Source organism: Chenopodium album, chromosome 4 (genome assembly GCF_948465745.1).
Source record: "Chenopodium album chromosome 4, dcCheAlbu1.1, whole genome shotgun sequence".
NCBI classification, from domain to species: domain Eukaryota; kingdom Viridiplantae; phylum Streptophyta; class Magnoliopsida; order Caryophyllales; family Amaranthaceae; genus Chenopodium; species Chenopodium album.
Window position 1 is genome coordinate 20,486,644 of NC_137837.1, and position 15,349 is coordinate 20,501,992.

At 34.6% G+C, this 15,349-nt stretch overlaps 1 long non-coding RNA gene across 1 annotated transcript; it reads right to left on the minus strand.

Moving 5' to 3' along the window:
* Positions 1-11,464: 11,464 nt before the first annotated feature.
* Positions 11,465-12,383, minus strand: LOC145626810 (uncharacterized). Its single transcript, XR_014111084.1, has 2 exons — positions 12,133-12,383; positions 11,465-11,966 (listed from the first exon to the last, which is right to left on the minus strand). It is a non-coding gene; the product is annotated as an uncharacterized LOC145626810 (long non-coding RNA).
* Between the last annotated feature and the right edge of the window lie 2,966 nt (positions 12,384-15,349).

The window sequence follows — 15,349 nt, forward strand, 5'->3', positions numbered from 1 at the left end:
CATGTCGTCCACATACACTTCGACTTCTTTATGCATCATGTCATGGAGTAAGGCAGCCGCTGCACGTTGGTATGTAGGACCCACGTTTTTCAACCCGAATGGCATTACCGTGTAGCATGCAGTAAGTGCCCCATGGTGTTATGAAGGTTGTTTTCTCCATGTCTTCTTCTGCCATGAGAATCTAATTATAACCTGCGTATCCATCCATGAACGAGAGAAGTGCGTGATTTGCTGTGTTATCCACCAGAATATCGATGTGTGGTAAAGGGACGTCGTCCTTTGGACTTGCCTTATTTAGATCTCGATAATTGACACACATTCTTACCCTTCCGTCTTTTTTTGGAACTAGGACGACGTTGGCGACCCATTCAGGGTATTTGAATACCTTGATGAAACCTGCAGTTATTTGTTTTTGGACTTCTTCTTTTATTTTAAGAGCTACGTCGGGTTTCATTCGACGTAACTTTTGTTTTATAGGTTTCATTCCCGGAATTAGTGGTATAGTGTGTTGAGCTATTTCTCTATTAATGCCTGGCATATCTTCGTATGACCAAGCAAATACATCGATGAATTCTTTAAGTAAGTTAATTAAATCGGTTCTTTCTTGTTCATTAAGTGTTAGTCCGATTTTAACTTATCTTTTATTGGTTGAATCATTTAAGATATCAACCGTCTCAGTTTCTTCAATTATCGGTGTTTTCTTTTCGAGTGTTTCCATTGCTTTAATAAGTTCTTTGTCTTTTTCATTGTTAGTTAAGCAATGCTTGTCATCTTGGGTTAAAGAAGAACAAAAGAAGTAAGGAGAAGAAGTTATATTATTATACTCTGAGATCATTACATCAAAGAGTGATATGTCCTCAGGGACTTGATCACTAACTATTCTAGGAGAAGAGATAGAAGGGGAAGGTGCTACTACTAAAGACCTAGATGACTCTATAGGGAGAGACTCTGACGACTCTTCGAACATCGGTCCTTGCCCTGTCGTGATGGAGATCTTCCTTCCACTTGGAGTAGTTACCTTGACAGTCTTGCGCCACCCCTGTATTGATCCTTCTGCTGGAGTGATTAGCTTTGAGGGATCGAAGTTTTCACTTTGTAGGACTGTTTGGATGAGCGAGGAGTTATCCCCTTTGTACGTTGGCTCATCCTTTTCTCGCCCAAATAATAATCTCATGACGTTAAAGTCAAAGCATGGGGGTGCTTTCTCCTTAGGGACAGGAGTTGGGATTTCATCTGTGAAATAGCAATCCAAGAAAATTTCAAATCCCAGTTGCCTTATGCCGTTTACGACAAATGGCCTGGTTCGGGAAATTCATAGCATGGATAGTCCTCTCCTTCTTTTATGAATTGACCATTGATTGTGAGAGGGTACTGATCCATTGGGATTGCTTTCTTTTGAATGCGAGCGTCCCTACGGGCCTTCGAATTTTCTTGGCCTCGCTTAATATCTTTCTAAGTCGGTTCGAAACTAAGTCCGAAAGTGTCTAACTTAGGGAGGCCAGGTGACTCCAGCGGTTTTGCTATTCCTTTCTTCTTTCCTAGGGTCATCCTAGGAAAATGTCCTTGCTTTTTCAGAATAGCATTCACGGTCATGTTGGAATGGGGGTCATGGCAGAGAGGGGTCCTTTCATCCTCCTGGATTCAGGAGACCTCTTCATTAAAGCCCCACAAATCTTCATCATCTTCATCGTGCTCCACATTAATTATCGGATTTTCTATAGACTTGATTCTCATAGGCGAAGCATCGATGGTGATAGGGATTCCCCCAACTATGGTCTTTACTTATTGGTGGAGAGATGAGAGGAAGGCCTTTAGGTCATGAAGCCAAGGGCGTCCCAACAATAAATTGAATGAAGCTTTAATATCTACTGCTTGGAAAGTAGTAGCATGTTCTATCGCTCCCGCCGTTACATTCATAGTAATCTTACCAAGAGCTTGACGACGAGTGTTGTCGTAGGCTCTTATTCCTTGCGTTGATGGGGTTAAGTCTTCATCCCTTATGCCTAGCATTCTCGCAATTCTAAGTGGACAGACGTTAATGGCTGATCCATTGTCTACAAAAGTCATAGGGATGTTCATTCTCTTGCAAACTATTGTGAGGTTTAATGCCTTATAGTGTTTGTCCCCTTCTGGGGGTAAATCCTTGTCAGAAAAGGTGATCAAATTGATGGGACTAGATAGATCACTCGTGAGGAAGTTAGCCAACCCCTCAGAAGTGGTGTCAGAATCTATCCCTATTTTGTCCAAGGCATTCATTATAGCCAACCTATGTTCTCGAGATGTGGCCAGAAGTTTCCATACGTTCATTTCAACTTTTGTTTTCTTGAACTGTTTGACAATGTCATTATCTTCAATGATAGGCATGGGAACTTGCTGTGTGGTTGGCATGGGTTGTGTTGAAACTGGAGGTTGCATTCTCCCGGATCTTGTGAGGACGTCTATTGATGAATCTTCTTCAACCCAAAAGTCATCCATGGCATATGACACCGAAGGTGGAGATCCTATCATGTCTTTTAAGTAGACGTCTTCTTCGTTGTTGTCCCAAACTCCATTAATATTTACATCCTCTTCTTGTGGAACTTGGACTAGCTTCTTATCATCAATCATTTTCTGAATTAAATCCTTGAATTTAAAACAGTTTTCGATAGTGTGACCCCCTGATTGATGATATTAACAGTAATATCTATTTGTCCTTTTCAATGATTCAAATGGTCTCGGTTCGAGAGGTTTGATCTCGCCACTCTCAGAGAGAATTTTGAACATTTGTACGTATGGGATTCCAATTGGAGTGTAGAGTCTATTACTCTTCTTGGGTTTTTCGGTGACTTGTAAAGGAAAACGTTTCGCCTCATAAGTCGTTCCCATGGGTGTGAACTCTTCTTTGGGTTTACTTTTCGAGAGTGGAACCTCGTCATATTTCTCCTGAACTTCTTTTATAGCTTTGAGAGTTTCACGTAGGAAGTGTGATCCTTCGATCATAGACAGTGTAAGCGATTGTATGTCCTCTTTACTTGCTAATTCTGGAAGATTATCTATGGCGTCAAAAAAGATCTCCTCCTCTTTTTCGATGGCATGGATTTCTTTAACAGGTTTGATGAGAGACGAGGGGTCAACCTCGTTTTCCTCATCAGAGATAGCTAAGGAATGAGCGAGAGGCGCATTATCAATACTTGGCTTCTTACTGGCAGGGGGCAATGGCAGCTTGTTGTTGTCGATTAAGTCTTCCAACAGTTCTCGGTGAGATGGCCCCTACCTTGGTGATACTTGCAGTGTGCATTGGGGTTCCAGTTATCCGTCCTTTTTTCGACTGGTGGGTCCCCAAATGGTCCAATAGGAGTTATAAGACCTTTTGCATTTAATCGATCAAAGGCGGTGTCATAACTCATGCTAATAGGAGTAAAGTTCCTCCTAAATGGTTTCTTTTGTCCTTGATTATTCATAGCAAGGACTTCACTTAAGTTAAAAGTGCTAACATTATTTGAGGTTTCTCTCCATTTGTTAAAGAAGGAGGTGAAGCCTTCATTCTCCTTCTGCTTGAGGATTTCAAGTTCCCTATGGTCAGTCTCAACTTGAATGTTGCATTTGTATCTATCAACGAAAGCGTTTGCTATGGACTCCCAGGTGGAGGTTTTTTTTTCTCGAGAGAAAAGAACCATTGATGGCAAACGGTCTCAAGAGATAGTGAAAACAGAGAGGGGAACACCTTCTTGTCGATACCCTTAATACTCATTATTGTCTCGAAGGCTCTTAAATGAAAATAAGGGTTATCAGTTGCCTTGAATTTCGGGATGTCGTTGGCATTGAACTTCTGCGGAAGAAGATCTTTGTCCACCGAGACCCCTTGTGAGCTAATCCCTTGAAACTTGTAGTCGCTTGATAGCTTGCTCAGACTCTCTTGCATGAGGTCTATCTGTTGTTGTTTCACGGGATCATCGATCTTAAGGGTTAGGATCTTTAGTGCCTCAGTCACGGTAACTAGTTGGTTCCTGAGCTCATTGACTTCTTCTTGCGTTGCCATTACTTTCCTAGCTTTCCTCTTACGATCAATGGGTTTGTCGAAAAGTTGGACTTGTACGAAAAGATTGTCTTTGATTAACCGCCCTTCCTTTCTTGACCACGCGCTGTAATTTAAACCATTTTGTTTTAATTACTTGACTCAAATCGACCTTGACTTTACGGTTTTTAAAGAGGAAAAAAAAATAGGTGCATATTTTGGCAAAAATAAGGTATATATTTTTAGGAACCAAGTATAGTATTTATATTGGAGGATAAATATTCGACCTACCCCCCTAAAAAAAATGACGGGAAAAAAAAATGCGCATACAACACTTTCTTAGACATGGTCAAAGTATGTGTATTGGTGTGTGCGTTGAGTGTAAGTGACATGCTTGGACTTTTGTGTAAGACCATGGGACTTAGAGCCTAGACTCAATTAATGACTTAACAAGGTATTATTAACTGTAAAATTTAACCGAATTACTTAGCAAACTGATTAATTAGACGCAAAGTGATGACTCGAGCAATAATCTGAACTGTCGTCAAAACAACAGGACTGACGCCTCTCTTTGCAGTATAGCGCCAGACGACAGAACTGTCGCCATGCGCCACACTCCACAGAGTGGCGCTACAGTTCAAACTTCGGCGCCATTGCTGGAGCTTCAATCTGAAACTGTTTTCGGTATTATTAATCAACATGAGTATGCCTAAAGTTGTACTAGGTTAATTCTGGTTAAAATATTAGACTTTATTTACTCAAATTAATTAATTAATTAATTAATCAGGCAAAGTTATTTTAGTCATTAATTTATTTAATCTTAGCACAAGTCAAACAAACAGTTAGGAAAAACACATAGAGTATGCACAACAATAATGCACAATTAGTCAAGTAGGCACAATATGATGCAATGAGTTTGCAACCTAACCATGGCTTTAGTTCGCTAAAGTTCGGGATATGGTTTAGTCAATAGAGGGTCCATGGTTAATTGTACGGATGCACCGTGCGGAAGCCTAATCGTGAAGGGTTAGTGCGAGTGGATGGGACACCGCGAGTTTTAGAAAAAACTCGCTTCCATGGTTTGGTGAATTCAACATTCTCGGATGTACCCTTTGTTGCTCAGAGCGTTCAATCAGGTAGATGGAGCATGAATTCCCAAGGGGTTATGTCCATATGTAGAACACATATGGGTTTCAGAAAAGTGAGAAAAACTCAATCAGGAAGTAGGATCGAGCGAACAATGCTAAAAACTGGTCGAAACTAGAACGCATATTTCTGGCTCGGTATTGGAAGAATTTGGCGCCAGCAAACAGAGGTTGGCGTCGTCTTTTGGCTTTAGCGCCTGGCGACAGAGTTGTCGTCTGGCGTTAAAGTAAAAATTCTGGCGCTAATTTCTGTTCGCTGACGCTAATTCCTACATGCCTCAGCTGCTTTCTGTGCTCGATAACATTTTCCAGTTTCGCGCAGTGTTATTTCGGTCCTAGTTGTGAAAGATATTCCTCAAATTTCCTACTTGTAAAAATCCTATGTTTTAACTCATTACAAATGGTCTTTCCAATGAGATCTTTTTTATGCATATGACAATAATGTTAATCAAAATTACGCACATGAAATACTTAGAACTTTTCGAGTCTCATCCACTCATTCTAAATAATTGCCGAAATAAATTTCAGGAATTAAAATAGAAATCCTCCCCAGTGGAGTCGCCAAAAACTGTAGGGAATATTTCAAGCGTTAGCCCAAGCTTGAACCCCACTGTGATCATACACTAAAGTACGCTGGTGTCCAAAGGGAAAGAAGATAGAGTAAAAGAGTCGCCAACAAGTTTTTTTTTAGGAACTTGTAAACCGTTCACGAGGTGAAGGTTACACCCCTTAACGATCCAAGAGATCGTCAACTCCAATAGGTCTTGAACCATGACTAGTGTTCGGAGATGAAGATACAAATCCAACCTAAAAGATATTGAACCTGCCCTAATAATAGGCCTCTACTTTATTCTGATCGTATTCATGTGCGCTTTCTGACTAACATGCAATCATTATGATTACCCTAAACCTGTTTATCTATGTTGGTTGAATATTAATGCACAAATAAGTCTATTATTGGCGATCACTTGAATTATAATAAAAATAACCCTAAACAAGATTATTAATTATCTTATTAAGCGTGATTACAAGTACAAATTCCCTTTAAATATGCATAAAAGGTGTGATCAAGCAATAACAATAAATATATCATCAAGCAACATAATAAACCATAATAACAATAATAATTAAAATAATCATGTTAATAATAAAGCATAAAATTAATAGCTAGATCCTAGGAATGATACTAACAAGATTAATAACAAACCCTACCATGTCACTAAACAATAAAAATCAAAGCTTTAACCCTAACATGATACTAACAATCATAAATATTAGGAAGAACATAGGAAGCATCATATTTTTAATCATACTTGATATCAAAGTTACCCTAGACATGATACTAGGAAGATCAAAACGCCCTAACATAACATTAGGAATCATAATAACATCCTAAGCATGATTTCTATGTCATAATATCAATTAAACCATTAAAGTACTTACTTGGATGTCTCGTACCTCTTTCTAATAACAAAATACACACGTTAGTAACTTCAAGGAAAATAATAAACAAAACAATTAAATTAAATAATTGAAATAGATATTAGGGACCAAACCCTCAGAAATTAAAACCTTTCACGTCTAGGGCGAAGACAACTTCGAATATGGCTAGGTGTATCTAAGTCTTGCGAATGCGGAATTTTGTATTTGAGAAAAGGCTAGTTTAGAAAAAAGAGAGAGAGAGAGTAATCAAGAAAATCTTGATGAGAATTGATTGATAAAAACGGAGTTTTTAGGAAGCTATTTATAGAGAAAATCAGCCAAAAAGATAAAAAATCAAAACAGAGTTCTGACGCGTAAAACGAGGTTAGCGCCAGGCGCCAAGCTTAGCGTCAGGCGCTAATGCTGACGTTTGGCGCTGACTAAAATATTGACGCGTTTTCTAAAATCAGATAGAAATTGCCATACAAGAGGATAAAATCGTATTTCCCTCAAAAACATTCTTTTGTTCTAATTAAAACTCTAAAAAGTCAACAAAAGTCAATTTATCAATGCTAATTGAATTAGGAATGAAAAGAACCTTCTAAAAGAATCTAGAAGACTAAAACCATTCCTAATTGCATTAGGAATGATAAATCTATATTAGGCCCTCCTCTAGATCATTGGGCCGCATATGAGGCTCAAATCGGGCCCAGTTCAGTAATTTGGCCATAACTTCCTCAATATTCATCGGAATTGGGCTTATAATATATCGTTGGAAAGCTCTTTTCAAGCCCTATCCAACTACACTACTATTGGACCCATATCATGGACCAACCAAACTGGATTGGCTGTTTTCTTAAAATAGGTTTTCAAAAACAGAGAGAGGAGAAAAGAAATTAAAACTATCCGCAACACTAAACTTTCCACACTTTCACTTCATTCGATTATGATTCGACGTGAAAAGTACTCATCACTGGGTTTGGTTTTGGGGAGACACAAATGGGTGTCTACAACATCAGTCTAGTGATTAAGGCCTCATTGCTCTATGTTGAGGTCACGGGATCTATGGCCCATAAGCAGTGATTCCGTTATTTTTTGCTTTCTTTGTTCTTTCTTTTTTTCCTTTCTTTATTCTTTATTCTTTGTTCTTTCTCTTTTTTTTTCATTCTTTGTTTTTTCTTTGTTTTTGGTGGAGGCATAATATAATTTTATTACTACCTATACAGCTATATATATATATATATATATTCTATTTAACACGTATTTTTTTGAATATGTATTCTCACTAGGTAACTTTTTGGTAATTTTATTGGTGATTTGTCATTATCCGTCACAAATCCTTCTCCTTTCCCACAAGATATTAAATACTTTTGGATTGATTTTTTTTTATTAGCTTTTAGAATATATATGCTTTAATTATTGATTTGTATGCACTCGATTGGAATGATGAGTCGGTGACCCGGCACCCATAAAATCCTGGATCCGCCACTAGTCACATTTTCCAGATACTTCTATTAAGACTATTCGGCTTAATAATGTTGGTGAATTTACATCTCAAACTTTCAATGATTATTGCATGTCCAATGGGATAAATGATTAACATCCTGTAGCACATGTTCATACACAAAATGGTCTGGAAGAGTCATTAATTAAACGTCTTCAGTTAATTGCTAGACCATTGCTTATTAAGTCCAATCTCCCAATTTCTGTTTGGGACATGCTATATTACATGCAGCAGCACTAATTCGCATCAGGCCAACAAGTTGTCACAAGTTCTCCCCATTACAATTGGTTTATGGTAAGGAACTAAATATATCCCATGTAAAAAATTTTGGATGTGCGGTTTATGTTCCAATAGCTCCACCACAACGCTCTAAGATGGGTCCTCAAGGAGATTAGGAATATATGTTAGATTTGAATCCCCGTCAATAATTAAATATCTTGAGCCTACAAAAGGGGATTTATTTACAGCTCGTTTTGCAGATAGTCATTTTAGCGAGTCACTTTTCCAACATTAGGGGGAGAAAAAAGAGAGCTGGAAAAGGAAATTAAATGGAATGAATTATTATTATCATATCTTGATACTCGAACTAAACAATGAGAACTGGAAGTTCAAAAGATAATTCATTTACAAAGTTTAGCGAATCAATTGCCAGACTCGTTTGCTGACCCAAAAAGAGTGACGAGGTCACATATTTTAATTGTAAATGTTCCATTTAAAATAGATCACATATCCCGAAAGGACAAAATAAGTTTGCTAATGAGTCTAAACCACTTAAGAAACGTGGAAGACCAATAGGTTTCAAAGATAAGAATCCTCGAAAAAGAAAAGGAGCATTGATTGATGATGGTCAAATTGAAGAAATAATTTCTGAAGGATATGCAGAATAGAATTTAGACATGATACAAGAAGAAATTCAAGTACTTGATAATGAAGAATTTTCAACAAATTATATCATGTCTTGAATTACATGGAACCGAAATCAAATAGACGTCGATGATGTTTTTGCATACGATAATGTAGCATTAGATGTTACAGATAATAATGAGGATCATGAACCAAAATCCATTGAAGAATGTAGACAAAGAAATGATTACCTAAAATGGAAAGAAGCAATTGAAGCAGAATTAAAATATCTTGGAAAAAGAAAAGCATTCGGACTTGTAGTCCGTACACCTAAAGGTGTAAAGCCAGTGAGATATAAATGGGTCTTTGTGCGAAAGAGAAATGAAAAGGGTGAAGTTGTAAGATATAGGGCACGATTAGTTGCACAAGCATTCTCACAAAGACCTAGTATATATTGATTATGAGAAGACATATTCTCCTGTGGTGGATGCAACTACTTTTAGATTTTTTTTTATTAGTCTGGCAATAAGAGAATGACTTGACTTAAGCTTGATGGATGTAGTCACAACTTATTTATATAGCCCACTGGATAATGACATGTATATGAAGCTCCCAAAAGGTTTTAAGGTTCCATAAGCAGCAAAGTCTAGTTCTCGAGAACATTTATGTATTAAATTAAACAAATCTCTTTATGGATTGAAATAATCTAGGCGTATGGGGTATAACCCTCTAAGTGAGTATTTGTTAAAAGAAGGTTATAAGAATGATCCTATTATCCCATGTATTTTTATAAAGAAATTTGGATTAGGATTTGTTATAATTGCGCTGTATGGTGATGATTTGAATATCATTGGAACTCCTGAAAAGATTTTAGCGACTGTCAATTATTTAAAGAAAGAATTCAAAATGAAAGATCTTGCAAAGACAAAATTTTGCTTCGAGTTACAAATAGAGCATCTAGAGAATGGAATCCTTGTGCATCAGTCACATACATAAGAAAAGTTCTTACAAGATTTTCTATGGATACAACACATCCATTGAGCAGCCCTATGGTTGTAAGATCACTTGATGTACTGTAGAGAAAGGTCCGTTCCGACCTCGGGAAAATGATGAAGAAATTATTGGAACTAAAGTACTATATCTTAGTGCAATTGGAGCACTAATGTACTTTGCAAGTCATACACGACCCGACATATCATTTTCAGTTAATTTATTAGCAAGGTTTAGTTCATGTCCAACCCGAAGGAATTGGAATGGGATTAAACATTTACTTCGTTATCTTCAAGGGACGAATGACATGAGTTTGTTTTTCCCAAAGTTGTCCAAAGGAAATTTGATTGGTTTTGCAGATGCAGATTATTTAGCTGACCCTCATAATGTTTGATCACAAACTGGATATGTGTTCACATATAGTGGTACTGCCATTTCTTGGCGTTCCATGGAACAAACCATTGCAGCTACTTCTTCCAATCATTATGAGATTTTAGCAATTCACGAGAATAGTCGTGAATGTGTATAATTAAGGCTAGTAATTCAACATATAAAAGAAGTTTGTTGTTTATCATCTGGGGAAGAGGCACCGACAACTCTATATGAGGATAATGCAGCTTGTATTGCTCAACTTAAGGAAGGATACTTCAAAGGTGACAGAACGAAGCACATCATACCCAAATTTTTCTTCACTCATGATCTTCAGTAGAATGGAGATATAAATGTATTGCAAATTCGTTCAAGTCAGAATTTAACAGACTTATTCACTAAGGATCTTCCGACTGCAACATTTAAAAAGTTAGTTTATCATATTGGATTGCGTCGTCTCAAAGATCTTTAGTGATATAATAATAAGGGGGAGTAATTGTGCGATGTACTCTTTTTCCCTTATCCATGGTTTTTTCCCACAGAGTTTTTCCTAGAAAAGTTTTAAATAAGGCAGCATATATGCACATTAAATAATCTATTTTAAATAATGCCCATCCAAGGAGGAGTGTTATAAAGTATGTTTATTGTGGATGGTCATTATAGCTTGTAATGATTATCTTAAGTATCTTTGTAACATCCTTTGTAACCCCCATGTGTCATTAGTTCACATTGTAACCCCTTCATAAATGGACTCTTTATTGTCCATATTGGTTACATTATTCATATCATGTATATATATAGATGACCCATGAAATGGATGAATATACACAACACAATTATCATCTATATCTCTCTCTGTTATATTCTCTATTTTCCTTATTTTATAACAATTGACCCTTTTTTTTTTAAAACATAATCAAATTGACCCATAAGAACAAGTGGTATATGGATGGAATGCCGGAATGGTATATACAAAAGCATGGGGACAGAGGATTCGAACTGACTGTACTATTACTCTGTTAGCATTATTATAATATTTGTCAAAGATCATTTTTACTTTTTAGGTGAAGTCAATCTAGGCTATATTGTTTTGAACATAATTTTGGGTACTCAACTACTCATGTTAATCTTAGTAGGGTTGTGCATAAAATTAGAAATGCACAAATAATAACTCTTCTCATAATCCATACAAGCATGTATAAAAATACATCATTTATTAAGATACACTTATATTATTACAAATCTTACTTGTTTTGTCACGCTTTTATTCAATTCTACTTAATTATTAGCTTTTGTATACTATTAATTAAGCATGAACACATAGCGATGACATATTATTCATACAACATTACAATGAAAGTGAATTAAATCGAGACACAAGTTCAGCAGATCAACCACGCACTGCACTGATTATTGATGTAACTGATGGCAGTGTAGTTAGTGATTGATCTTAACTAAGCGACACAGACACCACCAACAATACCCGGTGGTACACATGCTATATAATTAGAGCAACAATCAGGTCCAAAATAAAAGTTACAGTATCCGCCTTGTTCTACGCACTGTAAATCTTTCTTCATATACGAGTCAATGATATTGACAATTGGTTGGACTCGGCTCGCTGCCATTTTCTTTTTATAAACCAATGGCAATGGCAGTTCTTCAGCTGAAGATGTTGTGGCCCTTCCAACTACTGGTGCTGCATCATTCATACAATGAAAATGTATTATTAGTGAAGACTATAATTTACCATCTAAAGGGTACAATTTAAAGTTCATTATTATTATATCAACAATAAGATAACACGAACTAAACAAAAAACAAACAATTTCAAATAAAACTTAGGAAATTATTATCGAACTAACTTGTTGCAGTATACAGCAAGAATGCTAAAAAAGCAAGAGCAACAGGGTTGAATGAGACCCTATCCATTTCTCAAAACTAAAAAGAATTCTATAAAAAGAAATACTCGTTTTATATTTAGTGTACTTAATTTGTTGATCAGCTAATGCCTTGATTTCTCCCATCATTTCTTCACACTACGCTTCTATTTATAGTAGCTTGAAATCCATAAAACATTGACATGATGACATATGTCCAAGTGTATTGACAACTTGATACTTCCTTCGTTTTTTAAAGTGTCCCATTGAATTGTGCGTGGAGTATAGGTAAGGAATAAATATTTTTTGAAAAGTAAGAGAAAGAAATAATATGAGTGGGAGACCAAGGTATAATGTGTGAAAAATCTAATATCATATCACATCACTAATATATAAAGTCGATCTTGCAGTCAGGTCACGAGACATTGACACTTGACATTCTAGTTTTAATCAATAAAAATAATTTTTGTTTGGTAAAAACACTTTCATTTCGGTAAAAACTAATTTAAGTTCAATAACAATAATTTCAAGTAATAATTACATAGATATCTATTTACAAACATAACTAGAAAAAATACACTATATAATAAATAAGCGATAGGATATCATATGTCTAAAATCTTGCGTGCATTATTAAAAGGGATTACATGACCGTATTAATGAACATTCAAGCTAAAAAGTTTAACCTAAATTTTTATCAACAACCCGGGCATCACCCGGACACAAAACTAGTACATAAATAAAGAAGACATTTTTTTAGAGCATTTGCTGCGCCACATAAGCAAATGCATTATTTTGACCAATTACAAATTAGATTTGTGTTTTATTTTACAATTAAAAAATTCAATCACCACTAAGCAAAAGGGACGAATGAGATTTAAGAATTTTGCCACATAGGTAAAAAAAACGAATAGTAATTAATTAGGGTTTAAATTATTTAAAAAGCTAGATACTATCCCTTAAAAAAAAGCTAATAATTATCTTTAAATATTAAAATTTTTTAAAAAGCTAAAAATTGTATTTAGGGTTACAATTTAAATTATTTAAAAAAACTAAAAAATTTTACAAAAATAATTTATAAAAAAAAAACGCCATAAGAAAGTTCACAAATGAGATTTGAGTGTTTAATTTGATGTGCCATGTACGCTAAAAAAATACCAAGATTGATTTTTGATTGAAATACTTTAAAACCAAAAAAAAAATTATCTTTTTACGTAGAAAGTTTTATCCGACACATTTGGTGAACGCTCATAAAGTGTGAAAATGATAATAAATTTTGTAAAGAAATTCTATTGTCAATACCATGTCAAAAAATGGAACTCTACCTACAAATATGTGTTTTGCTCACAAGTTTTTATCACCACAAAAGTATTATTACCTCTAAAAAGTAATCGATAGTTATGAAATTTTTTGAAGAAAAATAGTTAGGGGATGGTTCAGCTTAATTAGTGATTTAGGATTTAAAAAAACCGTGTTTTTTGTCGACTAAGATATTATGTTTATAGATTTTTTATTATTTAAAAATTCAATTTTCACATAAATAGCATCAACAAATAAGATCTATTTTTTAAATTACAGAAAATAAAAAAAAAAAATATCCTTTCTCTAATAAGCAACAACAATTTAAAAAAATATATTATATGGTGTAAAAAAGAAATCCTTACGTGAGATTTATAGAAGAAAAACCGTGCATCATTTGTATGTGTATTTTTTTTACTTTTTAATATATATATATATATATATATATATATATATATATATATATATATATATATATATATTGTAAATTATCCTTTTTTAAAAAAATTATTGTAAACTTTTGGTTGGTGAGGTGGCCAATTTTCATTGGCCTTGCAAAGTCTTGACATGGGTTTGGATTTTCAAAACTCCATGTAAGACTCACGTGACTCTTAGATGAGTTTATTGCAAGAATCTTGAACAAGACTCATGTTGAGACTTTGCTCAAAACTTGCAATAAACTTACCATCCCAAGACTGAGATTTATACTTCAGACTCTGCCACATAAGATTTCCACTAACTTTTAATCACTTTTTTTATTATTCAGACTCATACAAGACTTTCTCCAATTTCACACATTATTCCAAGACCCACTCCAGATTTACTTATCCAATTAATATTTATAAAATTAATTTATTTATATATTTATTAATTATTTTAATATGGTGAGTTGGCAACTCACTATTGAACAACATAATTATTTTTGTCCATTTGTATAGTATCAAGATGGGTTTTAGAATCCAAAACTCATCTCAAGACTATATATAGTCTTAGTAGAGATTATTGCTAGAATCTTGCTCAAGACTTGTCTAAAGACTCATCTTAAAAACACAAAGACTTGCGTGGACCTGGTCCACAATAATGTTATTGTACACCCGATATTTATACACACGCAACTAACATTATATTGAACATAGTGACCCTTACTTTTGACATGGTAACCTTAATTTTAACTTAGTAACCTTATTAAAATTAATATAACGTTTAATATTATTGTGAACTTAAAGCACAACGTTATGACCCTAATGTTAATATATTGACCTTTATTATTCATATTAACCAATATATAAAATATTTCGTTAAAAAATTAACCTCTTATAGTCTATATATTACCAAAATGACTTTTATTTCAACATAGTGACCTTTTTTCAATTATAGTGACCTTTTTTTATTATTATTATTATTATTATTATTATTATTATTATTATTATTATTATTATTATTATTATTATTATTTTAACTAATAAAACAAATATAGTTTCTCAACTATTAGTGGTCCATAATAAATTAGTGCGAATCAGGTCCATTTAAAAATTTGTATCTTAAAAATAGGGATAATCTTAATATATATTTTAAAGACCCAAACTTATCTCTTTGAGTGTTGGACAATAAAGCTTACACCAAACGAGAGTTATCTCTTCAATATTGGACAAGATTATCCCAATATTGGCCATACACCTCGTTTTCAAAAATATTATATTACAAAAAAAAAAAAAAAAAAAAAAAAAAAAAAAAAAAAAAGACAAAACAAAACAAACCTTGTCCCATTTACTCTCATACTAGTGTAGCTCTCATAATAGTATAGGTAATCTCCTCTAGACCTAGGTCCACCCTAGTTATTGAAATGGATTAAACGTGCAAGATAGATACTTCCTCCGTTTTTCTAAGTGCTACTCACTTCCGG